We start from the raw sequence: 26,183 nt of genomic DNA on the forward strand, positions 1-26,183 counted from the left end.
ACACTGATGTCCCACACTTAATGAAAGTAGCTTTTCTAGTATATCAGTAAACAATACCTACTCACATGAAGAATGAAATGACTTCCATGTCTGTATGTCTAGGTGCTGACATACCCTGTACATGTTTGCACATATCCTTACTTGTAATTTTTGTTTGTGGAGAATCAGTTCTGACATCAGTCACTTTTTAAAAACATCCAGGGACTGAGAATCCACCACCTCCCTGGGCATCCCATTCCAATGCCTTATCACCCTCTCTGTAAAGAATTTTTTCGTAATATCCAACCGAAACCTCCCCTGGCAGAGCTTAAATCCATGCCCTCTTGTCTCGCTGATATCTGCCTGGGAGAAGAGCCCGACCCCCCCTGGCTCCAACCTCCTTTCAGGGAGTTGTAGAGAGTGATGAGGTCTCCCCTGAGCCTCCTCTTCTCCAGACTGAACACCCCCAGCTCCCTCAGCCCTTCCTCACAGGACTTGTGCTGGATCCCTTCACAGCCTCCTTGCTCTTCCAAGTTGCTCTTCTCTTCTAGGGGAGCACAATCTTTTTTTTGGTTGGAAACCTGACAGTTACTTCAGTGTATCTGTCTGCTCCTTACAGACTGTTTTCCTCTTCTTCCTGGCTTTCCTTCTCTATCTACCCTTTTCTTTAGCTCCATAGCAAGCAGTCAGCCATCCTAGATGCCGGAGTATGCTATACAAAATAATGCTGCAGTTTCCATTTTACTGCTGATACTGAGAAACAACTCCCTTTGAATACCAGTAAAGAATTTTTCTTTTCTCACTTAGCTTTCTCCTTCAGTGTCTTATGGAAATAGCATTGGAATGTTTGGGTGTGGGACACTCTATGTTTGGTCATCACAGGAGTGGGCCCAGCAACAGGGCAGCAGCCTGGGATTATTCCTAACTTGTTCCATTGGAGTAAGTCATGCAATTGTTGGGACACTTCACTGGAAGAATAAGAGCTTCATGCTGCTCTTCCCCACTGCTGGCTGTTCTGAGTCCATCAGGGTGTGGTGTTAAGGCTTCACTGGCAGATGTTTCAGATGACTTCAGGATTCACTGCTGGCAACTCCCCAGGTGAATTTTGGATGTGATCTCAAATGAGTTACATTTTTTGAAATAAACTGCTGTAACAGTCTCAAGTGGCATCTTCCAAGCAGCCAAGCCAGGGGAACTTTTCACTCACTGCATAGCAGTAAATTTCTTCTGCAGACACGTCAGGAGTATCCTGCATAAGGCCTTGTTGTATGTGCTGAGTAACAGAGAAGTTGCTTTTTTTTTAAGCTGCATATGGCTTTTAATTTTCCTCACAAGAAGATAGACATGAATGGACTTTCACACAGCTCATTGGATTACAGCCTGAAGGATATTTTAATACTTGTGTCACTTGAAGTGCAGGTGTCCTCACTGAAGTATTGTGACCTGGTAAGCACACTTGTTAATGATGCATTGCTTTCTGGCTTGGCTGGAAAGGTACTTCACTATTCCTGCCTCAATCCAGTCCTATTGACTTTTTAAGGCTTATAACAAGTAGAACATTGCCACCTTTTGGTCAAAAAGAAAATACAGTTAAAGAAGCAGTGTTACAGAAGTGAAGAGATGCTGCAGCAGAACTATTAATAGTATATTTATTTGCAATGTAGCTGCTCAGTGATGGTAGCCCAGTTCAGTGGAGGTTGTAGGCACTGTTTGCTTTGATTGTATTTCCTAGCATGGTGCTGTGTTCAGAGAGACTGCATTAGGCTATGTACTAATTATGTTTTCCTGAGGACTGAATTACATATGCATTGTGAAGATAGTATGAAGGCTACCATGGTTACCATTGTGCACCCAGCAACTTATTTTATACAGTGCCAATTAATCTGAGGTAATGCTTGAGAGAGAACAACATTGAATAAGGAATACTAATGTCTCAGCTGAAAGATGGAAATTAGATAGAAAAGCACAGTTTTCATTGAAGATTATATGCCAGGGTCAGCAATTATATATGAATCCACCTGTAAGAATAAAATCAATAGTTCTGTCTTACATGAAAAAAACCCCATATCTTTCTAAGACTAATTGACACATAGAACACACTGCTGCTTTGTCAAGGATATTCTCTGAATAGGAGGGTTTTTTCCCTTCCCATTATTTTAATGCTAAATTACAGAATCTCACGATGCCTTTCGTTGGAAGAGGTGTTCAAGCCTTTGACCAACACTTAAGCTCACCACTGAACCGTGTCCCTAAGGCTATGGTCCACACACTATTTAAATACTTCCAGAGATGGCGATTCCACCGCTGCCCTGCGCAGACAATTCCAATGTTTGACAACCCTTTCAGTGAACAAATCTTTTCTAATGTCCAGCCTAAACCTCTCCTGGTGCAGCTTACATCCATTTCTTCTGGTCCTGTCACATGCCACCAAGGAGAAGAAGCGGTTTCCCTCCTCACTCCAACCTCCCTTGAGGCAGTTGAAGAGAGCCATAAGGTCTCTCAGCCTCCTCTTCTTCAGAATAACCAGCCCCAGCTCCCTCATCCATTCCCCACAGGACTTATGCTCCAGGCCCTGAATGAGCCTCGTTGCCCTTTTCTGGACATGCTCCAGGACTTCTATGTCCCTCTAATACTGAGGGACAGAACTGAATGCACTTGAGACTGTAATTGGGAATTATTATGTCAGAAAGAAGATGCATTTTCGTCATGCACAGACCTCTAAGCCCAGTGGAGGTTACAACAGATGGGGCCAAACCATAACCCTTTGACCAGAGACTTTCCAGATGGAGAGGACTGGGGACAGTACAGCTCTAACTCTTTCCTGGTCCTGATAGCTCAGTTTTGCTCAAGTTATGTTGCTGATATGGCTTCTTGGCCATCAGTGTGAGGTGTCTGGAAGCATTGTTGTGCCGGCTGCATATAGTGCATGGTTACAGTTCTTACATGTCCTTCCTCACGTGGCCCTTTTGCAGTGGGACAAATTATTTTAGTAGACCAAGAGAATCCAGGCTTGAGTGTTCAGCTCCAGCCTCCTCCCCAGTTCTGAATACAAACCACTGCTGCTGTAGCTTCTGGATGAGAACCTTGAGGAAGGGTTGAGTGAAGACATGAGATGAGCTCCTGGTATTTGCTTCTGCAGATTTTCTGTTTGAATATTTTCACTAGGTTCCCTGTACCTATTTATATCAACACAGAGTAAAAGCTTTTATCTGCAGACCAGTGCTGTGCACTTTCACAGCCATGAGACTTAATGTTTTTTTTTTGCTGCCATAACTCTTGTAGAGTTTGCTGTTTCACTGCAGCAGCTGTAAATACCTAGCAACAAAGATCTTGAGATACCTAGCAACATTTAATACCTAGCAACATTTAATTTTGAGAATTTCTTTTCATTCACCAAAATTCATGAACATGGGACTCAAGCTAACTTTGCTAACTTCATACTGAATCAGATGCCCTTCTTGTTATCATCCATTTTGCTGGGTGAGCAGCAGCATTTTCTATGGGGCTGGTAATTTTTGTCAAAAGAGTATTGGTAACAAACAGTTGGGAGGCACTAACTTCAGCTACCACAGATGTTCGTGCCCAAGGCAGAAACTTTGATACTTAAATGATGGAATGTTTATCCTAAAACTTAGAAATTAAGCTACTGAAATATATAGGCACCTTTTCCAAGTGTTTTTTAATATATTTCATTGATTTATGTATTTTTTAGCTCTATAATTTATGTTTTTCTTAACAACTGATTTGCTGTACATAGCAAAGCACTTCAAAAGAAGGAAAGGCACTTTGAACAAAATCCTGAGTTTGAGTAACTTTTCACTTTTAAGTGACTTTTAAACTGATTCTACACTGTTCTTAAAACTCTAGTACTTAAACTGAAGATGCTGAGCTCTGAAGGATTAATCACTGGACATCTTTCAGCAATGGTACCCAACGAGCATTTATTTCTCTTGCAATGCTTTGGAAGGTAACATGATCAGGAAGACTTGCATTCTAGGTGTAAATCAGGACATTTATTTTGTACTTTAACAGAGCCTTTAAATTCATTTGCATCTTTCTTTTGTTTCTAAGAATATGGCTTAATCAAGATTTTTGCTAAAGCTTCTAATCAGAAGTAATTGTGCACTCAAGGGGTGTAACAGAAAAGCTGCAATGATTTATGATAAAACAGAATTTTCTTCCAAAACTTTTTATATATCATATATTTTCTTTCTTGCATGAGGAAATTATCTTCAGAAGAAATTTAAGGTTTATAACCCAATAGTTTTGAAAACTATTATCTGCTGTTTCAGATCCTATGTATTAATCTTTGTGTTGAACTAAAAAAAACAAAAAAAATCTGCCAGGCTGTATAACAAAGAATCAAGGACTTTTAGCCATAACTGTTGGAGCAAGTTCATGTTTAATCATCAAGTTCTTTACAAAAACATTTCTGCAACCTGTTTCAGTGGAATGTAGACAATTTTAAAAAGGAAGTTTATATAATTATCTCATTATCTCATCTCTAATTGCAATAATAAAGTAAGCTGTCTAAATTACTGTCTGTGGAAAACCAATGGAATTGGTAGATCAGTAATTATGTGGAGAAATCTTGGCTTTTCATTCTGATGAAATATGCATGTTCTCTGGACTTCTCTTCTTCCTTGGTGAAATGGTTGCTTTCTATTGTTGTTACAGTGCTTCCAGTAAGGGTTTCATTTTCTATGGGAGGAAAAAAAAAAAAAAGTCACATGTAAACCTTTTGTAGGTTTCCCTTTAGCAGCAGAAAGAGTTGACTTGTAAAGACAGCTCTGCAGCTGAGCAAGTGAGGGCTCCAGGTAGGTGTGAGTTGCTGCCTTGGCTTGTAGAGCTGCAAAGAGCAGTGATGGTAGCAATGTATTTCATACATTGATACATCAGGCAAGGGGGAGATGTTTTTCAGAGCATCTGGTTCTTTGGATGGATGGATACACAGATGGAGAAGTTCTGAGTGACTGAACATTGCTGAGGTTATTCAGCAAGCTGGCACAAATTTGTTTCTCCACTAGGAAGCCTGCAGTAGGGCTGGAGGCCATTACAACTGAAATCCTGGAACTAAAAGGACAGAAGGTAAGGGAATATAAGGAAAGCTAATTAATATTTTTAGAAGATTAATTTTTAACTTAAAATCTTAAGGTAGCTTGTTATAAAGGAAGTTAGAGGCTAAGAAATAATAGGAAACAGTATAAAAGCAACTTCCTCCAGTTACAATCGAAATAAAAGTAAATAAGATGTGAGGTTTTTGCAGTTTATGGTAGTAATAGAAATTAGGACTTGTCCTACAAATACAAATAGTTACGATGAGACCAACAAAATAATATTAGTTTGCTTGACATAAGCTGTCAGTCAAGATGGTGTCTGCTAAATTATCTTCTAATAAATGGAATGTTGAATTACTTGCCTGTTGAATAACACATCCAATTGCCCTTTTGAATAAGGGTATCCACTAGTGGTGGTAGCTTATCTCTCCCACCCCTACTTTAACCATTTATGAATTCCCTCATCTTGATCAACTTTTGGGTTTTACTTCAGCTATACAATTTAGCATAGTAAATAGCTGAGACTGGCAAGCAGTGTGGAACTGATGTCACACCCAGTAAATTCTTTTATGTTTTGGGATAACTTTAGGGACAGAATAAAGTGGATTCTTTCAGCATAGTCACAAAAGTTGATTTTAATTTAAGATTTTGTCTCCAGTCAATAGAAAGAGGATGGCACTCTGTATTTGTTAGCCTCTACTGAGGATGGAAAGAGCCAAGAACCATACCTACTCTTACAAAGCATTTCCCTGAATCTTTTTGTTTTGTAACATATTGTGTGGCCGTGGAAAAAAAGCTGGGTTTGTGTATTGCCTGCACGTTCATACTTCACTGTTCAGTGTTCTATTTATCCATTCTACATGAAGGATGCTTTTTGTTGTTGTGTTTAATTGTTTAAAATGTTTACAAGGTCTTTCAAGGTCTAACTCCACTTGGAGTAACTTTAAGGTTATTCTGGCCTTAAAGCAGAAGTAGTAAGACCTCTATCCTGTTTTCACTGAAGTGTACATAATGCAGAGGAGGGCAGCGTTTGCAGTGAACTTAAATACTTCAGATGGAAGAAAAAAGAGTCCCAGTGAGCAGACTTTTGCTCATTTACTCCCCGCAGAGAAATGACATTTGCTGTCTACAGCATTTTCTCTTGAGAGGACCAGTTATTGGCTTATGTCACAAGCAGTCTAATGGTCCCCAGCGATATATTCCTTAGGGCATACATGGATCACTTTCAATACTCAGTGATCCCCATTCACACATTGATTGTATCAATGTGCTGTGGCTGTGAGAACGGAAATTGTTCCTGTTTATGTCTTTTCAATTCATCTGGTTTTCATTCTGACATTTCTCCCACTGGATGTTGTGTGTGTGTATTACCCATGTATGTGCTTACATGAATAAAAAGCTTCAGTGGCCTCTTCCTGGTAGTTGGCTGTGCCCAGCCCCTGCCTCTGGTACAGACTGCAGAGTCTGGCTAGAAAAGCAGAGCAGCAGAGGCTCCCCTTCCCCTTCCACTGCAGCTGCCTTGAGGGTAAGCAGCAGGCAACATGTATAAAAACCAGAGAAAGTTGCTAAGCACTTTGTTGCTCTGGGGATGATTAAAGCAACTAAATTCACATGAAGAAGAAAAAAATACAATGAGCAAGTGATATCAAATTTGATGGAAACCATATGGGTATCTCTCTCTCCAGATCCCTTATATCTTTATTACTGGAGTGAGCTGATGACATTAATTCCTTAATTGAAGTTTGTTGGGTTTTGTTTTGCTCCTGGAAGAAAAATTGCATTCTTTCCCCTGTGGAAAGTGTTGGTATCTGCTGCTCTATTTTGCTTTTTGCTTAAGGAGCCTTTACTGAGATTACTTGTACAAGAATACAGTCAAATAAATAAATAGCCTGATAACAGTTGGGGTGAGAAAGCTTCCTTAGCTTGGCCTGGGCTGTGCAGCTGAATGTCAGGATACCTGTGGAATGACACAGTCACCTGGGACTCAGCACTGACTGGCACTACTTCTGCATTGCAACACAGTTTTGTCATCATTTTGTCATACATTGAGTACCAGGGGGCAAACAATAAAATTTGAAAACAATCTCAGCTAAAGACTGGGAGATAACCCACTTTTTAAATTACTCCAGCCCGGGCTTATGGCTTTTTTAGCCTTCTTGGTTAAATATATTAAGCCAACTGTTCTGGTGCTTTACAGAGTACATTAAACAACTTAATCATACTGTCCTCTCTTGCATTAATAAATTTAGCATTTGTATTCCTGAAGCAGCTGTTTTCTTCTCTTGCTCTGTATTAGTCCTTCTTCAGAATACAAATTCAAACTCATTTCCATTTTTTCCAGACCTAACACTTAAGAAGTTTTGGTTTTCTGTTTGGTTTTTTTTTGTTTTGTTTTTTGTTTATTTGTTTTTAAACACCTAGCCCCCAAAAATGAGTGTTTTGAGGACCACTGCTATGCTTCTACAATAACTATTAATAACTTTGTTATTAAATATTTCCCAGTCTTCTTGAACATCTTCCTGGAAAGCCGGTGTTCTGGGACAACAGATTTGAGACAGAAGAGCTTTTCCATCTTCTTGAATTTAACTCAGAATTAATTGCTCTCATGCAGAACTAATTGCCACGTTTTCATCAGTAAATAATTCTGGATGCGCTTCAGTTTTTACACCTCAAAGAATAAGACCACAGAGATGGAAGTTTTAAGATGGAACTTAGTAAGGTCTACACTTTGTCCTTCTGAAACCCTCAGATCCAAAATATCATGAATTTGGCAGATTCAAGTTTTGGTCATGGTTGAAGGTACCAATCAATCCCACTCATATCTGCAGGAACACAGTGAAGTCTGCATCTCTTTCTGACTGCTTAAAGGAGATAAGCAGAAATCTCAGGCTTAGATAAATGACTTTTTATCTTAAAACCTGGACTAGTCCAGGCTATCAAAACCAGAATGTTCCTGAACTTAAGATGAGTAGGAACAATATTCAGTTCAGATTACTTTTTTTTTTTTTCTTTTTTTTTCCTCTTTATGCCAGGGTTTTATAGACTTTAATGGCAGCCACCTTTACCACTAAATATTTCACTAACTCATGCAGGAAGTCTCCAGGTAGGAATCTTGGAAAGTTCCTGAAGATTTCCTCCATGCTTTTGTGCTTGAACCAATTTTTATACCTAAATGTGTTGATCAAGATCTTGATTAGATAGTCTGAGCCTTACAGGGACTCTTGCAGGTGGTTCTTGCTGCAGAACTGACCAATCATTCACAGATAAACCACAGGGAAACAGAAGCAAACCTTGCAGACATAGGAATGGGGTCCCTGGTTACCTGGTCCCATGGCTACATGTTTGGAAATGCAGAGTGTGTATCTGGGATCTCCATCCAGAATATGGATGGAGTCCATATTCTTTGCAGCAGTCTCCATGGTGCTGTGCTTGCAGTTGGTGAGCAGAGCAGTTCTGATAACCCAGGCATGCTGGAGCTCCTGCCCAGGGATGCTCACACAGCTTCAAGGCTGCCTCTGTTCCTCACGCTGCTCCACCAGCAAATAGGCTGGGGCTGCACAGGGTGGGAGGTGACCCAGCCCAAACAGCTGAACCCCCCTGACCAAAGGGATATCCAACACCACATGGGTCAAGAGGAGGAATTGGGGGGTACACACAGAGTTATGGAATTTTTCTTCCCAAGGAACCGTGATGTGTGAAGAAGCCCTGCTTGTGGAAGTCTCACCCAACCCATCTGGAATTCCTGCTTCAAAGGATCCTTGCCATGGACTTGTGCTGCCCCCCAGCCAGCTGCCAACCATCCTGCTGAAAAGACTTATTTCCACCATGTAAGTGTCAACATATGCCCAAATTATTGTTATTATTATTATTATTACTGTTATTGCTGTTGTTGTTGTTAGTATTTAAAGAAATGATCTCTGGGTAGCAAAGGGGAAGCAAACCACAGGATGAAGTTGGAGACCCATGTAACAAATTAGAGGCTCATTTTGTTGTGTTCAATTGCTGCAACTTACCATAGAGCTCCACTGCTGGCTAGACCTTAAGATTTTGCATTTCTTATGTGCACACTGCAGTGAAGGTTATGTGGCAATGTCTGAAAGTGCAGTATATCTTAAAACAGGAGGGAGCAATTTAGAAAGAACTGCTTGTAGCTTTTTATGTTTTAAACATAGCCTTCCTAGGAGTTTTGCATACTATTGTCAGGCCAAAACATTATTTTAACACTGTAGGAATTAACACAACATGTTCCACAAAGACTCAAGGAAGCTGTCTGAAGTTCCAACATTAGTAATGCTTGAGAAAAAACTGTGAACACTGCAGGATACTGCAAACTGCAGCACTGGAATCTATTTTATTTTAGCTGACTACCATCACTAGCTGCTTAGTTATTTTTCCTCAGATCCTGCCTTTGTGTGCTACACAAAGGAAAGCCTATGTTTTGTTTTATTGCCTTTACTCTGCCAGCAAACATGCAGAATAAGAATGACTGATGTTCTGTGAGATTTCTTATCTTTCCTGACATGATTTCTTTAACAGCCATTCTGACTCCTCTCCCTACATATTTTTTGGTGCTGAATACAATTCATCACTTCACATCTTTTCTTCTTGCTGCCATTCTCTCTGGTTTTTACTTTTTCTGGCTTAAAGGGCACTAAAGTTGTTGTGAAAAAATGATAGTTAAAATTAGGAAAGGCAAAATGAGAGGTTTAATTACTCTTAATACAGAGCTATTTTATCACATCAGATATTAACAAACCTCTAATGGAAAATTAAATTTTCTTCTACGAGGTTATTATTTAGGAAAGCCTTGGGTCTGAGGGTTTGGGTTCTCCTCCTCACACCCCTTGGGTCTAAGGGTCTTTCTCCTCTTCATCCTCCTGCTCCCCCCATAAAGGTGAGGGGGTAGGTGCATGAGTAAGACATAGAAGATTGCAGCCTTGTCCAAGGAAGACCAGACTTGGAAATGAAGAACTGGTTTGTAATTTCTGTCTGCCTGTTAATTTCTTGTTTCCTGTGCTGCAAATTCCCAGTTGCAGTGGTGAGGTTTTGATGCTAGCTGTGGACTGGACAAGTGAAACACCTCCATCAAACCTGTTTTACAGTGAGCCACTTCAGAATCACAATTTCACATTCAGTGAAATCGTTCAGTAAGTGTCACTTAATTTTGCTATTGATAAAATGTGAAGGCATTTTAAATTGTTTAATACTACTTACAGTCATACTTTTAATAGGGCTTAATGGATGCAGAGATTGTTAGAGAGGGAGAGTGACAGTGTTTACAGGGAGGAGGTTAAAAAGCCCAACTTCCAATTATGAAGTTGCTTTTACTGCCTTAGGAGGTCACTACCTAGATAAAGGAGGCACAGCACAGGGTGGCAATGAAAAAGAATGTGGTGAAGTGATTTTTATAGAAGTCACACAGCAGGTCAGTAGTAGAGTAAGGAATAAATTTCAAGTCCTGTGAGTTGTTGCAGCAAATTGTGCTGTTCTAGAAATCTCATTACTTACAGAACAAACCAGAAGAATGTACAAGTTGGGTTATGCACACTGTGCTGGTTGGTACTGTGCTCTGTTTAAAAAAAAACCCAAACCACTGTATTCAATCTAATTAATTTCACCTATCTCTCATTACATAAAAAAATCCATGAAAGATGAAATGTTACCTATGCCACCATTTTATGATCTCTTCTGAAATCAAAACATATGAAATCTGGAGGCCTGGGAGAGCAGTAAGGACTCACTGGCAGAGACAGCAATAGAAATGTATCAGATATATGGGAGCACAGGGTTCTGGGAGGATTCTTCATGTTCCTCTCAGCTTTCCTAGTTCTCAAGATCTGGGAAGAGCTAATTCTATTTTTTTAATTGGGGACATTGCCTATTATGATTTTTTTTTTAAAAAAAAAAAGCTTTGTTCTTTATTTCAAAACCATTATCCTTTTATTTTTAATTTGTTCCCAATTTTATTTTCCTTCACTACCTGTAAACCCCTAGGAGTGTGTTGGTTTTTTTTTGCCTTTTAGCCAATGCTCAGAAACCAAACAAGTAACTTATGGTTTTATTTTCTAACAATTCTGCAAAGAACACTTTAAAGTTAAAGAAAGAGTTGCAAATGTGTCACTCTTTATTTACACAAAAATAAATAGGTTCACTAAAATAACTTAAACCATCTAAATTTATTTTTCCTTTTACAGACTTAGAGCACCTAGTTTAAAGCACAATGAATAGAAAAGCTTTCATCATAAACACTTGGGGAAAAGATTTGGCAGAGACTGGATAGATTAAGAGTCTAATACAAAATGTGGAAAAGCTTGTCTAGGTTTCATTAATGCCATCTTTTCACTTTCTATCTGTTCCCTCCCTGAAGGCCAATCTGTAAGTGGAGATAGACAACTGCAAAGTAATTTGCAGTCTGTTGAAAAGCATCCTGAATACCTAAAGTGTATGTGGAAAAAGTAATTTTAAAATCACTGTTACTACACCACAGGACACTTCATAAACAGACTGGGATAAAAATAGTCATAGCTTAGACTGCTCAAAAATTATGACTTTCTTAAATGCAATTGAGACACCTCATGTTGCACTGTATGACCCACATAAAGCACTTTTTATAAAAAGCTTTCCCATGTAGGAGTGTATCTGCAGATTCTGATGACAAAGGCATTCTGATGGATACATTAAACAGCTGGGATGAACAGCAAAACAGAAAATATTCACTCTGGTGCAGCTGGACATGGCTCTCACCACCCACAAAGCATTGATGAAAAGTAACAGATAAAGCACAGTTTAATAGACAAAGAGGGCTCTAAAAATTCCTCAGCGCTTGCTTTCCTCAGGATCATAATAGAGTGTGTTGACAGGTAGGGATGAGAACTGGGAGGTTGTTTTGATAACCATAATTACTGGTGGTAGCAGACATGACCAGTCCATGGGTACATTATTTCTTGCCTTGGGATGCTCTCACACCTCTGAAGTGCAGCAACAGTAACAAGTTTCAAGAGGAAAATATCTCAACAGGATTTGAGATGTTGGTTGAAATCCAGATACTTCCTACATCATAAAAAAACCCCAGAAATGTACAGACAGGAAAACTGTTACAATTTATCACCAGGTGTGTTAGTGTTTTTCTTCCTTAATTCTTGAAGGTATTTTTAATTTGCAATAGCAAATTAAAATAGCAAATTGCAATAGCATTGTCTCATTCCATTTTAGTGTCTTTAGGCATCCACAGTCATTTATGTCCTACTCTAAACCCACTCAAAAAAAAAAAAAGTAATCCAAGGGGTGTTTAGGAATCAACATGTCTTGTAAGGTATAATTCATATCCAGGCCTGTTGTGCCCAGGAGGAGATGGTGTCATTATATTTAATCTTCTGTTTGGAAAAATTAGATCAGATCAGAATATAATGGAATTGGAATTGAAAACTCACAATGAATCAGTCTATTAGTAAGTCAGACATTATACAAATGTCATGAGGGAACATATAAATAAAAGTTGGTTTTTGGGGGGTTTTTTGGTTTGTTTTTTACTACTTTTTTATTATTTGAGGGTTTTTATTTGGTTTTAGCAAAGAACAGGTACGAGTGACATATACTGGAATAAATTTAGACTGGAAACTGCTTCTTAACTATTAGACAAGGGAGGAAGTAGAATTACCTCTGAGGATGAGTAAGAGAAAAATTCATTAATTTAAAATGCAACTTGTCGTTTTATGAAGAGTTTACAACACAGTTGCCTACAGCAATGAAGCACTGAAAACCCTTTCCATCCCTGTATTTGTAAAAATTATGCTGCAATTCCTTCTAAAGTGTAAGTTAACAAACATGAGGTACTAGCAGGATCCCAAGGAGGCTATGTTTATTTTAGTGATGCTTACAGGTATATGAAATGTCACCTATCCTGAGCTTATCCTTTTACAAATGTTAAATCTTTCAGCTATTTAGATATATATTTTCTTGGTACTTTTTACTTTCCCATGGTGTGTGATACAAGCTGCATAACATGGATCTTAAACCCAAGTGGGGGTCACTGCCAGGAGCTGGTGGTACAGATCCCACTTTCCCCCCTTTCCCAAGAAAATCTAGTGCAGTAGCTAAGGCTGAACCCTGGGAGGTCACTGCTGTCACAGAGAGATCTGGATGTCACATTACAGTGGGAAAAAGGTGGCATTCAAATACAGGGCAAATGTCTGGAGCATGTTCTCTTGTTTTCTCAGTTGGCAAGAAACTCCTTTAACTTGCAAGAGACAGGAAATGAAAAAGAGCTTGACTGTAGCAGTTTTTATCCACATGGCTTCAACCGTATAAGGCTTGGTGCAAATTTGAGGATATTAATAGATTTGGACTGCAGCTGCTGTTTTATTTTCCAGTGTTTTGTCCCAAATGCTAATAGAGAAGGGGTCCAGATATAATTTACTGTTTTCTGATTTCTGCTGTGCTAGGAGTTGCTTGAACATTACATATACACACACCCTTGGCATATGGAAAAGATGACATTTTTGACACAGGACTTGGATGAAGAATTTTGTCACAAATTCTGGAACTAATAAGATGGAAACATTTATGAAGTTACTTAATTTGAGTATTTTTACATGGAAAAAATGCAATTTTTCCAATATTGTACGTGAGCTACAGTGTTAAGAATGCAAATTCAGTGTTTTTCTTAGGTATCAAAGAGTACAGACTGACAAAATATGTCTGAATAATGGATACATAAGCTCAGCTTTATGTGCCTGCAGCCCCTGGATGTACTTTTAAGGAAACTTTGCAGGAAGTTCTTAGCCAACAGGTTAAGATCAATTTTAGGCCATATCTTTATAAAGATCTTGAGGAAGGGCTGATATATCAGATGCATATCTCAAATGGCATCCCTGAAAGGACCATATTAGACATTACTGGATGAGTTCTCTTCTGTTTTTTCCTTTCTCTCCTCATGGGCAATAATCATGGCTGGATTCTGATTCCTGACACATGAGAAAAAAAAACCAACCCAAACCAATCCAGACCCCAGGTCTGCCAAATAATTGTTCAAGGAAGAAAAAAGCAAATACAGGTGAGGTACAACTGTTGTGAAAAGATGGTGAAAGGAGTGACAGGCTCATAAAGGAACTTGTTGTGAGGCTGCTGTAAAGAGATGGTGATTTTTGCACATTTACTCCCAAAATCTAGGTGGTCCACTGAGAAGGATGAAATACTAGCATAAAGGCACAATTCAGTTAATTATGCCTGCATCTATAGCTCCCAAAGCTTTTCAGTTAAACAAAAAGATGAGGAAAAAGGCTGATGTTGAAAATAAAACTAAGATTCCAAAGAAATATTGGTTGATCAATAGTACTGTAAGGTTTTTGGGTTTGTAGCTACATAATTGTGTGTGTAACACATACACACTCATACATTTATATCTGAAATAAAATTTAAAGGCAACCTCTTGCAATTATAGTTGGCCAAGATTTTTTGCAGTTAGTTTCACAAGAAAGTGACAATTTATTTAAAGGTCTTAAGAAAAGGTCAGTTTCTGATAAAGCTTCAAAAGGAAAGCTATTTCTAGTCCATCTTGAATGCCTGATAATGAGAGACCTAGTGGGCTGGTTTTTATGGCATTCATTAAGGGGTGAGAGAAGCAAGATCTTAGGTCTGATGTAGTGGCTGTTCCTGTCTTCTCTCTCAGAACACTTCAGGTTAGCAGAAACCCAGAAAGAAATAAATATATATATTTCTGCATAGATGCCTTGCAGCAATTTTTCTAGCTTCAGTCATAGTTTTACTTGAGCATAATCCTTCCAAACAGCATTTCCCTAACTTTTCTCACTACTTCAGTTACTTTACAGCAGTTTTTATTTTCAACATTGCCTCTTGACCAGTGAAAGTTTTATGAATGAAGAGTGAAGTACCCAGTGAAGACCAAGATCACTGAACCCTGAAATCACCATACACATCCATCTTAACTGGTAGTCTATTCATATTAACTGTGAAATCCTTTCCTTTCCCTGCCTTGGTTCAGTCTGCCCAAACAGATTTGCTCTTTACATGCTGATGTTTTGAGTTCTGAGTGCTTTCAGGTTTTCTTTTTTTTTATTTTTTCAGAATCAAAAGTAAAATCCACAGCCTCTGTGCCTCAGTACAAAAATCCTAATTGTGACTGGAGAGAGTGCAACTATTTCATCAAGAATGCAGTCAAAGCTGAGTGTCAGCACAGAGAGAGGCTCATTAGACCACTGCAGCAATGAACTATTCTTTTAGACAAGAGGCAAATGTTAGATTCAGAGATAGATTTTTCTCTTATTTCATCTTTCTTAGATATCTTTATTTTCAGAGGGAATCACGTAGTGCCTTTACACTGACAAAAGTCAAAGCAAGAATACTGATAAAAGAACTGGTGGTGTTTGAAAGCACCTTCTACAATTTGCCAGAATCTGAATTTTTGTCAAGTGTCTCCATATATTTGATTTCTGCCCTTAGCAACTGTTTCAAGTCAAAGAGACAGGCTTTGACTTGTATGAATTAGTACTGATTTGTAAGTCTCTAGCTGGGATACATATGTGTTCAAATAAACATAACATCTAATTCACAGGTCATAATTACACTGTGCTTACTTTTCCAATTACAGACTGCAATCTCATTTATATGCAGAACAGTTTATGGTGCTGCATCTTTCACTAGAGACAAGAAAGTGGATAAGGATGTCCTTCTATAAAAAAATTAGAAAGTTATCTTGCTGAAGAGGCAATAAATTAAACCAAGTGTACAGTATAAATGCCATATAGTCTTTGCATCAGAAGGACAAAATGCTGATAGGAAATACTTAGGTCTTAGGATATTACTTATTTAATAATAAAAAGTCCACATGGAGATGGCAAAAAAATATCCAAGATACTTTTTATTTAGAAGGCAGAGAGTTGTAATATCCTGCTTTCACAAAGATATCAAGGAGGCCATAATAATGTATATTTCTTCTTAACTGGAGAAAGAAATGTCATTAAAAAAGTAGACCCAGGAGCAAACATTATTAGTCTTTGTTGCTCTTTTCATACTTAATTAGAATACAAAGCAAGGCAAGTAGGTAAAAGCTATGCTCATAGAGTTGTCAAACCTTGTGAAAACATCAGTATCAAAACTCAGGTAAGTCTCTAGCCATGGTATGAATAATTATGGATTTGTCACATTATGTATCAGTACAAAAACTGAAGTGAATGGCAACACACATTTATAGGCAAAAAGTATCCAAAAAGTGTTGGATACCTACTTTGAGGATTTAAAAAATGGCCACAGGCCATTTTTTTTTTTAAATCAGCTTATGAAGTATTTTAATCCTTTGGCACTGCTTCATTATTTCCCTCCACCTCTCCTGTATGTCTTCAAATTCCCAAACTGAAGTACAACATGAAAGACACAAGCTTATGCTTCCCATCTGTGTAACTGAATAGCTGTAAAGGATTTTAAGGGCCTCAACTCATATTTTTTGAATACCCAGATGATAGAGACATAAAATACATCAAATCAGACTTTAGAACCGTCTTTCCTCTCAAAAAAACCCATGAAAACCTTTTAAAGTAAAGTGGACTTGAGCTGCAGTGAGGTTTGGCAAGTGTTCCTGACTGCCACAGCACATTTGTAGCTGAACTGACAGTGCAGATTCTCTAAAGATCTGAGCAGAGCCAGGTTTATCATGTCCTGGTCCTTGATGTTTGTATATTAGTCTTGTGCCTCTCTCATAAAAATCCTTGTAGCAGAAAGAAGTATTCAGCAGTTCTGTGATAGGAGAGAGTGTTATTTTGGAAGCACAACTATTTTTCTTCAAATGATCTTGTTGAGAAGAGGAAACCCATGCTGGAGTCACTCAATGTTTCCTGATATATTGAAAAAAACTCCAAACCACCCACTCTTATCACTTGAAATTGTAATATTTTGTGCTTTTGTGGAGGAAAGAACTTTATAAACTGACATCTCTGTGCCACCTCCTATCTCTGTATCTCAAAAATGTTGCACCACAGGTCAGTTCTTGAAAGCAATTCCAGGTGTGCTGAAAGGCTCAAAAATTAGCTTACCAATTGTTGGATTGACATCCTTTTCAGTTTAAAGCTTTAGAATGCTTCAAACTGGTGTAAGAGTTCTGTTACAACAGAAGATAAAAGTAAAGATCACTGTAAGTGTTGTATAAGGTTTAAGCTCTATCCCTCAGAATTAAGCTAAAATCAAATGGACATTGTAGCTTTTGTTTTAACTGCTCTGCTAGTGGAGTCATGCTGTGCAGCATTAAAACTTCAGACCTGAGAAAAAACCAGCATTCAAGTAGTGTTCCTTTCTATCTGCTCTCACAAAGAGAAGATAGAGGCAGAATCTCTATATTTTACTTCTAATTAAAAAACCTGAAACTGATTTTAATGTGCTGAACCCTTATGCAAGTGTATGTTCAGCAACAAGTTCTGAAAAACCACTGAACTTCAGGCACTATCTTGTCCTGCCTCTTCCAGTGGACTTCTCAAAATGTACAGTCCTTCTCCTATTGGTATGGACCAGAAAAAAATACTTATAGTTCTACAAATAGCAAAAAAAAAAATAAATTAAAAAAAAAAATCCCAAAAGGAGGCCCTAGCACCCCCCAAAAAGGTTCCACAAAGCTGCATAGAGAGCAGAGGATGGAGCAGTATTTTTTGCTCTGAAGTGCAGGACTTCAAGTAAAAAGTTAGATACACAGTTTTTGTCCCTTTTACATTATTTAAGTGTGATGCTGTTTTCTAATAGTCAAAAGAAAAAAAAAAACAAACATGTCCATGGAAAGCACTGCAGTACTGCTCAGGTTCTGACTGAAGAGCACTGAGCCCTGCTGTCAGTAGGCAATTTACTGGCCACCCTTTGGAAGCAAGCAGGGATTTTACATCTGTGCTTTTCTCTAAAAGCAGTTAGTGACATATGAAAAGATTTGATTTGTAAATGTCTAAGGCAATAGACTTCATCTTTATAGCATGAAGAGAAAGGAAGCATGAAACAGTGAATTGTACAGCTGCCTAGAGGAGAACCACATTATTTTCCAAGACCACCATTTATTGGACAGATGAAATGGGGATATTTGTATGAGAATTGTCTTAATAGTAGTACAGAATATATATATATATATATACACACACAACCTCCTCAAGCATGTGTAGTTTTAATGAGTTTTCACCTGCCAATAAAATCTGAAGTCATGCAGACTCCCCCCTTTCCCTTGCTACAGCTTAATTTCCACTTCTTAAAAACTTACTCAAAGTACATGTTCCATAATTATATAGTGGGCTGAATCAACTACATCAATGAATAATTGCCCTTTGTTCTGAGTAGGAATCAATAATCACTAATCACCCATTATTTTAGTGAGTGGACATCTAAAAATTCAAAAATGTATTGTTCTCATTGTCAGGGAATGGGTGCTGTGAGGTATGACATGAAGAGCAATGACAGCCATGCACAAACTCCTGGCAGTTTTTAGATACCTGCAGATACAAATAACAAAACCTGCAATAAAGAACCACTTGGAAAGTTATTTGTTCTTAATAAACTTGTGTATTTGGACAGCAGTAGCATATTGTTAGCAGGACACATGTTTTATTAGCTGTGAAGTCTTGAATGGAAGATATTTTAAGGCATTAATATGTTATTTTTATAGCTGTCTGTAGATGCATCCAGTGTGCAGCAATAATAGGCACTGCTCTTACAATTTTAAATTCAGTCTTTGGGGTGGGTGGGAATTCCATGGATTTTTTAGAATTGGCAAAGGATTTCAACTTGAATTTCAGTCAGTTACTTCTATCCTATATAGAAGTAAGCTATGGTAAATAACAAAGGAAATAAAATCATAGTGCAGTATTAATAAAAAAAATGTTATTTCAATTACTATCATGAAAAAAAAATGTATGAAACTTTAAACTGAGCTGGACAGAGAAGATAACAAACCTTTAACAAACTCATCTTAGATATTGATCGCAATTTCTCTTAGAAGAGTTTTGCTTGCTATCTTGAAGAAACTGTCCTTTGAGCATAAAACCAGTAGAGACCAATTAAAATACAAAACATTCTCTAGTAACTTACACTGGACAGACAGAACTAAAATATTTTAACACAGCGTAGGAAGTCGAAGCATTCTGGAAACTGCTCAGTCTCTGTTTGATCTTCACACAGATAAATGGGCAGAAGATTCAGAACTACCATTTATTTGAAAAATGGCTTTTTATATCCAGTAATACAGTATGCAAATAGATACAATCTTACCCCATCCCATATTTAAATGATCTGAGACAATTCTTCATATATGTCTTTAGATTTTAAGTCAATTTAATTAAATATGTCACTTCTTGTGAAATCAAGAGATACTTCTCAAGGCTTCAATCAAATATTTGAAGATAAATTTCACAGAAACACAAAAATTAAACTTGCACCAGTTACTGTTTCTCTCAAAGGACCTTTAAGCTCCTAAATTACTTAGAATCTTTAAAATATGAATCTTAAGATAGAGCCCAAATTCTTTGGCAGAGTCACTTGGTAAGATGATATAAATCAAAACCATCTATTTTTTAAAGCACCCTCAGTAGTGTTTGGACAAAAATGGAAAAGGTTTTTCTTAAAGACTATTTTAATTTGTTTTTCAATAAAGTATTTAGGTCCTCAGTTGTTTATCAAGGCTCCAATGTCCATTTTTGTGCTTTTGAGGGTTCAGTCAGTATAAACACAAAGCAGTATCATGTCTACTCCATTTGGCTTACTTCGGAATTTGAACAAGTTTAAGGAACTTATAGTTTGAGTCTCACTGGAGAAACACATCCAGACGTGAGATGCTAATAATCCAACTCTTCCTCTAGCAGCAAAATAATAAAACTGGTCACCAGCCCTCTGGACAGGCAACGTGGGCAGGCTGATGCATTTAGCACCTAATCTGTCTGCTACTGTCCAGCTTTAAATTCAGACTCCAGTGGGAAGTGTGGATAATTTTTTTCCTATTTCTGAAACTTGAGTCTTTCTGCTGTGTTCTTTCCTGATCTTTATTCTGCCCTTCCTAATCTTTATTCTGCCAACTGCAGTCTGAAAGTCTCCAGGGTCCCCCGCGTTCCCCTCCTGAATCTTCAACCTCCTCTCAGCCCTTTTTCCTCACCTTCGTAAATGCAGTGCTCTTGAATTCTCACCCTTTAACTTCCATTTCTAAAATTTCTGCAGTTATTCTCCTCAATTCCTCCCCATTTCTCAGTTAACTGCCACTGCAAAAAAAAAAAAAAAAAAAAAAAAAAAAAGCAAAATTTCCCCTACATTGCTCAAAAGTCTCTCACATGTTTACACATCACAGAAAGTCCTCTGATCTCACCACTTCTGTTGTGTCAGCAAATGCCATGAAACCTGTGCAAGCTTTCTAACTCCATCACTCCCTCCTTCATGTCCTTTTCTGCTGTTCAGCTCTAAAGCTCATGTTCCCAGACCAAAGTCACACTACCTGGTGCTTTTTAAGGCTTCTGTAGCAGATCCTGCCCTACTGCCATGCTCATTTTATCCATAGTCTTTTTTCCCATCATATCAGCAGGGGATTAGTACAAACACAAGCTCACAGTTTTAACCACAAGCCCTTTCTCTTCACCCCTCCTTCCAGCTCTAAGCCCCACGAAGCAGCTGTTGGGCTCCTGGATGGCAGATTTCCAGTCCTTTCACTTCCCAAAGCTGTGGCTCTTGGTGCAGGCTTGGTTAGTCTGAAGAGAGAGTTCATTAAGAGTCTGGTCATGTAGATGCTGTGTGAGAACAGACAATATCCAGTCAGCCCAGGCAAGAAAAGTTGTGGAGGCCTTTCCTACAATGGCAATCTACTTCTCTAAGAATTAACAGATTTAACAGGTCTTGTGATTTAGAACATGTGGATAGGTTTTCATAGGGTCAATGAAGGCATAGTGGTGTTAAAGGCCATCAAATTAAGTTTCTGCACCAAAGTCTTCCAAAAAGCAAAGGCTGAAAAGAATGAAGATCCAAATTAAAAGAAATTCACTAGAACAAGAGAACACCACTTTCTCAGGTTAACTCTCAGGGACATCTGCAACAACTTTTGCTGAAGTAAAACAAAACATTAGAGGGAATATCTTTCTGTGTGTATGTATAAGAATCTAGAAAAGCCATTTAGAATAGAAAAATAAATGTATCTGCTTGGGGAAGTTATGAGCCAGTGAGAACTATATATTACTAAAAAAAGTATCAAAAAACCTTAATGATAGCTGTGCTGGCATCCCTACCTAAAATGCATACACTATCAAGGCAGCCAGCAAAAAAATCTTTTCCTAATAGGGCTGTGTAAAACAGTCTAGGTCTTCAGCTTTTGTAAAATGGGACCCTATTTTTATTCCTAAATGAGGTTTTGGAGAAAAAAACCCCACAACCCTACATGATCTTGTGTGTTTCTGTGACAAGCAGCTTTTATTTGCATTATCTTTTCATCGTGAGCTTTCTGTAGCAGAATCCTAACAACCTCGAGGGAAAAGCATCCCTTATTCTGTCCTTAGAGAGTACATTTATGCCATATCATTGCTACCTTAAAAGAGGCTGCTTATTGTCCCCAGGAGAACATTTCAGCAGCACTACCCTGGCAGCAGCTGCTCCCAAATGTATTTTCATCCTCAGGAAGAGCTGATGACGATGCTTTGTTGATAAGAAAATCAGAAGAGTTTTCCCAAACATGAAATTCAGCCATGCTAGTAACTTCTTGTCAGCCTAGGAAAGTCTCTGAGAAACAAAGCATCAAAGGCTTTTTTCTGGGTTCGCAGAGGTTTGTGTTAGTGGAAGGAGAAGAAACTGAAAGGTGCTCAGAAAATTATGAAGGAAAAAACAAGCAACTGACTGGGGTAAAACTGGACATCCTAGAACACCACTTTGTTCTGTTCCACATGGACTTAAGAAATCTTAGGAATATCTTGTGCTTTGATCTTTTTTAGGGGGAAAAAGAAAGTCTGTAGTGCCAGTTACTCCTGAGGCTCAGGCAACTCAATAAACTAAGGTAACTCAAGGCAACCTGAGTATTTATACCTGAGTATTTATACCCAAGGAAGGCTGGAAATTGAACCTGTCCTTCATCCAAGTTGAATTGTGAATGAAATTTTCTTTTCACTACAGCTTTTTAAGAGCAAATTTTTTAGTCAGCTTTATTAAGGAAGCAAAGAAACTTCAGAAAAGACCAAACCCCAAAATATTCTAGTTTAAAAAACTGTTTGATTAGTACTAGGGGAAGGTGCATGTCCCCTGCAACGCACCATACAAATTGTTGGAATAAAAACCCCTCTTTCCACTTTCATTACTAAGGCAGAAAAGCAAAGCAAATGGGACTGCTCTGTAACCATAGCAACATTTGCCATTATTTTTTTCCAAAGAATTTCTGAGGCACTGCAATTTGAATTCTGTATTCTGGGGACAAAGTTTACATCAAGGAAAAGAACAGAGTAACTTTATTTTCTTGCAGGTCGTTACGACAACTTTTTAAAAGATTTTTTTTTTCTGAGCAGGAGTAGCTTAAAGAAGAGGTCTCATGCAAACAAGACACAGCATATAACTCTCAGAAGGCAGCATTTGGAGATAATCAATGCATGGAAACATAGTTAAAATGGTCAATTTTAACAAATATTCAATAATGACAGAAGTGTGAAAAAAGAATTATAGTTTCCATATAGTATCAGCTTAAGCAGAAAATGTTATTTTTTCATTATCTTGAATATAAATTTCCTAAATACAGTTGCTTGGGCCAAATAGAAAAAGTTTTCTTTCTGCCATCCTTCCCTTACTGAGCACATACATTCTGAACATAAATGTATTGTGAAAGTTTGTATTCACAGTAGGTTACAAGCACAGCCAGCATTTTCACCAGTAACACCAGTAACTCCCACCCTTACAGCTTACACTGGTGCTCATTTTTCAGGAAAAGCCACACTTGGAAATAAAGATACTGTCATAACTCACAAAGTACTTAAAAATATTGAAAGTTAAATACATAAATTCTAAATATTGTAATTTGTGAGGAAATTTGAGCTTATTCTTTCAATATTCCAGTATAACTAAACAGCTGGGATAAGCCAAGGTCACAGTTCCAGGGTCCTAGGAGATGTGTTGGATCTCTTCATGGCACCTTGACAGGTAGAACAGAGAGAAGGATCAGGAAGAGACTTCCTCAGTAAAATAGGTTCTAGTTATCACAAGAATGAGTAGTGGAAGGAAAAGGACAGTGGCCTGTGATGAGAAGACATGTTCAGCAGCTGCTCAACTGCAAATACAGGAGTCCTTGCTCAGGTTACTTTAAATACATATTTGATTTCTGTTGGCAAAGTGAAATATATTAATGACACCTCCATTAGAGTCAGTAAGGCACTCAAGTGCCACCAAAATGGCAATCATAAAGCCATGACAAATACTATCTAGAGATCCTTACATCTAGGAGCATCATCATCATAAAAATCTTGCATCCCGTTTGCTTTTTCTTTATTTTCTTTCTTTAATATTTCTTGTCAGAGCTCTCAATTAGGACTGCTCTTCCAGGCTTAAGGTGGTCAAATTTATGTGATTTATTAGCTAATAAAGGTAAAGCATTAGGGTTTTATGTAAATGGTAGGTAGCTCCCATGAGGTAGCTATTCTTCAGGTAAAACTGAGCTACCAGGTTTTTTTCTGGATGCATAAGAAGTTATGTATCCTTTAAGGACTAATTTATGCTACATGTAGCAGGATTTATTTGGATTTACATGAAGGTCATATTGGCAACAAGAGAACTAGAACTCCTGCAATATAACACGTTTTAATGCATCACACCAAAGGAGGGAAGTTTCTTTTTCAATTGTTATGCAAATAGATCAGAAAAGAATATATGATAAAAATCTGTAAGTATCTGATGCAGTTTATTTATCCCTGCAGTTTCAAGTGAACTGAGCATCTGACTCCAGATGAGCAGAATCATGGATAGTGCAGCCACTTATGGAAGCAAAGAGAGTGCATTTCACTTTGGGATCCTGAGCTTGGCGAAGTGGCTGCTGTGAGCACTGGCCCAAGGAGCCCATTGACTCTTTTAAGGCTTCAGCTCCATCAGTAAAAGGAGGTTCCTATCCCTTTCGATTTACTTTCCTGGGTTTCAATTCAAAGCTCACTAATTTACTTCAGGCAAAAAGTGAGTATTGAAACTGTTCAGTTCTGTCCAAGACGCATGAGATAGCATTGGCACGAGCAGCTTAATCAGCAGATTGCTGGTGTGTGACAGTGGAATCTCCAAAGGGAAGGCAGCCACATGCAGCTGCAGCTGATAACCTTTTTACTTGCACAATTACCTCTGGAAGATACTCATCCATTGCTCTGCTCCCTTGTGAGCACTCACTGCAAACAGAACAAAGATGAAATTAAGGTTTTGAGGAACCTCTGCAGAAGATAAAGCTATCTGGTCCTCTGGAAATCCTCTGCTATGTTATCATATGTAAATCCTACTTCATGTGGTAATCTTGTTGTTATGATGAGTAACAGCAAGGTTACAGCAACTGTTTGAACCAGAGAATGACAAGCACACTGACTGAATTCACTGCCCCTCTGTGTTTGTATCTTAACAGGATTTGCTTTCAGCAGGGAGGCAACAACCCTGGAAACACTGCTGATGGCCAAAAGCAAATGGTCCTCCCTCGCATGCCTGCGATTTTCTGTGATTTTGCTATCAGAGCTTTCCTCAACCCCCCACCTCTTCCAGTGCTTTTCCCAGTAGCATCTCTGCACTGTTCTGACAGGGCAGTTGTGTTGCTCCATGACAGAATGGCCTGTGCACAGAATGTATTTCAAGGCAGGATGCTGATGGCCACTGATTCAGCTCTTCTCCCTTGCTGGTAACCAAAATGTTTGTACAGTCTCTTTGACAAGTGCTGGCTCTTACATCTGCTCTCAGCCAAGACATTCTGTCTGCATAATGTCCTTGAGGTGATGAGCAATCACTCTTTCAAGTTGCAACAATGGCAACTTCCATCAGAAGCTCACCAGGTCTCAGCTCATTTGTATCAGATCTCCCTTTTCTAAGGTTTAGATCCTTAACCCATTCTGATAGTTTCTGGAAATAATTTTCTCCCATTTCCTACTCCAATGATTTTCCATAATGGAAAGCCCCTCTTTTTCCAACTTGTGAGACTCTTGGCTTATTGCCAGGAATGATAGAAAAGGGAATTCTAAGGTTTTATTCAAGAAGAGAGAATCTCACAGTATAATTATCACTGAAAACTTTCTGGTTTTCTGAATATATTGCAGCTTCCTACTGAGTGGATGTGCAATTTTATTTGTGCTATACACGTAGGCAAGTAGTAACATGCACGGATCTCACTAGTAAGTTCTTTTCCTGCTTTTCTAACAATTAAAACTTCACTATTATGCATGTGTATCTGACTTTTTTTTTAGATAAATTTAGGGTAAGTATAAAGACAGCTGATTTTCCATGATGACAAATTTCAATAATGTCTGAATAACTCAGGGAGTTTTCAAACTTCAGAATCTTAATTTGACTGAAAAAAATTGGTCCAAGACTGGCCTATTTATAAGCTTCTGGAAGTAACTGTCTACACTTTTAGAACATTTTGAAACATAAACTGTTGGATTACATAAGAAACCCAAAGCAGCCAAAACTCCGGTAAGAAAAAAAGCATATTCCAAAAAAGCATATTTCAAATAAAATTTATAGGAATGTTATATAACTAAAGTGATCTAAACCAAGTGATAAATATTTACCACTGAGAGCTGAATAAGTGCCAAAACCTGTCAGGATATCAGTTCCACAGCACATGACAGATTTTCAGAGTCAACTCCTCACTTTTTTTTCCATAGGAACAGTTTTCTACCTATGTAAATCTTCTAAAGTGATGTCTGTGTAGCCTGTATGTTTTAATATGTAGAACACTGCATTCAGAAAAGGTAATCTTTTTTGTTGTTGCTCATTTAACTTTATCTTTCACTTTAGTTTAAAAGAAGAGACACTACACAAGGAAAAACATCACTATTACTTGTGAAGGAGCTGGAGTAACTGTAATTATTCTTAGAATACTATAGAGCTAACAGAAAGAGGGACATCAAAGGCAAAACCCCCTCCCCAAACCCACCATGCATAACATGCAGGATATAAATTCAGCACAGAATTAGAAAAAAACCCAACAAC

General features: G+C 38.1%; 1 long non-coding RNA gene across 2 annotated transcripts in view; it reads left to right on the forward strand.

Annotated features, from left to right (window-relative positions):
- Positions 1–261: 261 nt before the first annotated feature.
- LOC139802562 (uncharacterized) overlaps positions 262–26,183 on the forward strand; it is a 34,396-nt gene continuing 8,474 nt past the window's right edge. Inside the window, exons 1-3 of one of the 2 annotated variants that reach the window (XR_011728690.1) lie at positions 262–4,796; positions 5,007–5,067; positions 8,719–8,863. This is a non-coding gene — a long non-coding RNA (uncharacterized lncRNA). Of the gene's footprint in view, positions 5,068–8,718; positions 8,864–26,183 lie in introns of both variants that reach the window. The other variant, XR_011728689.1, reaches the window with a different exon arrangement.

Source organism: Heliangelus exortis, chromosome 14 (genome assembly GCF_036169615.1).
Source record: "Heliangelus exortis chromosome 14, bHelExo1.hap1, whole genome shotgun sequence".
NCBI lineage: Eukaryota > Metazoa > Chordata > Aves > Apodiformes > Trochilidae > Heliangelus > Heliangelus exortis.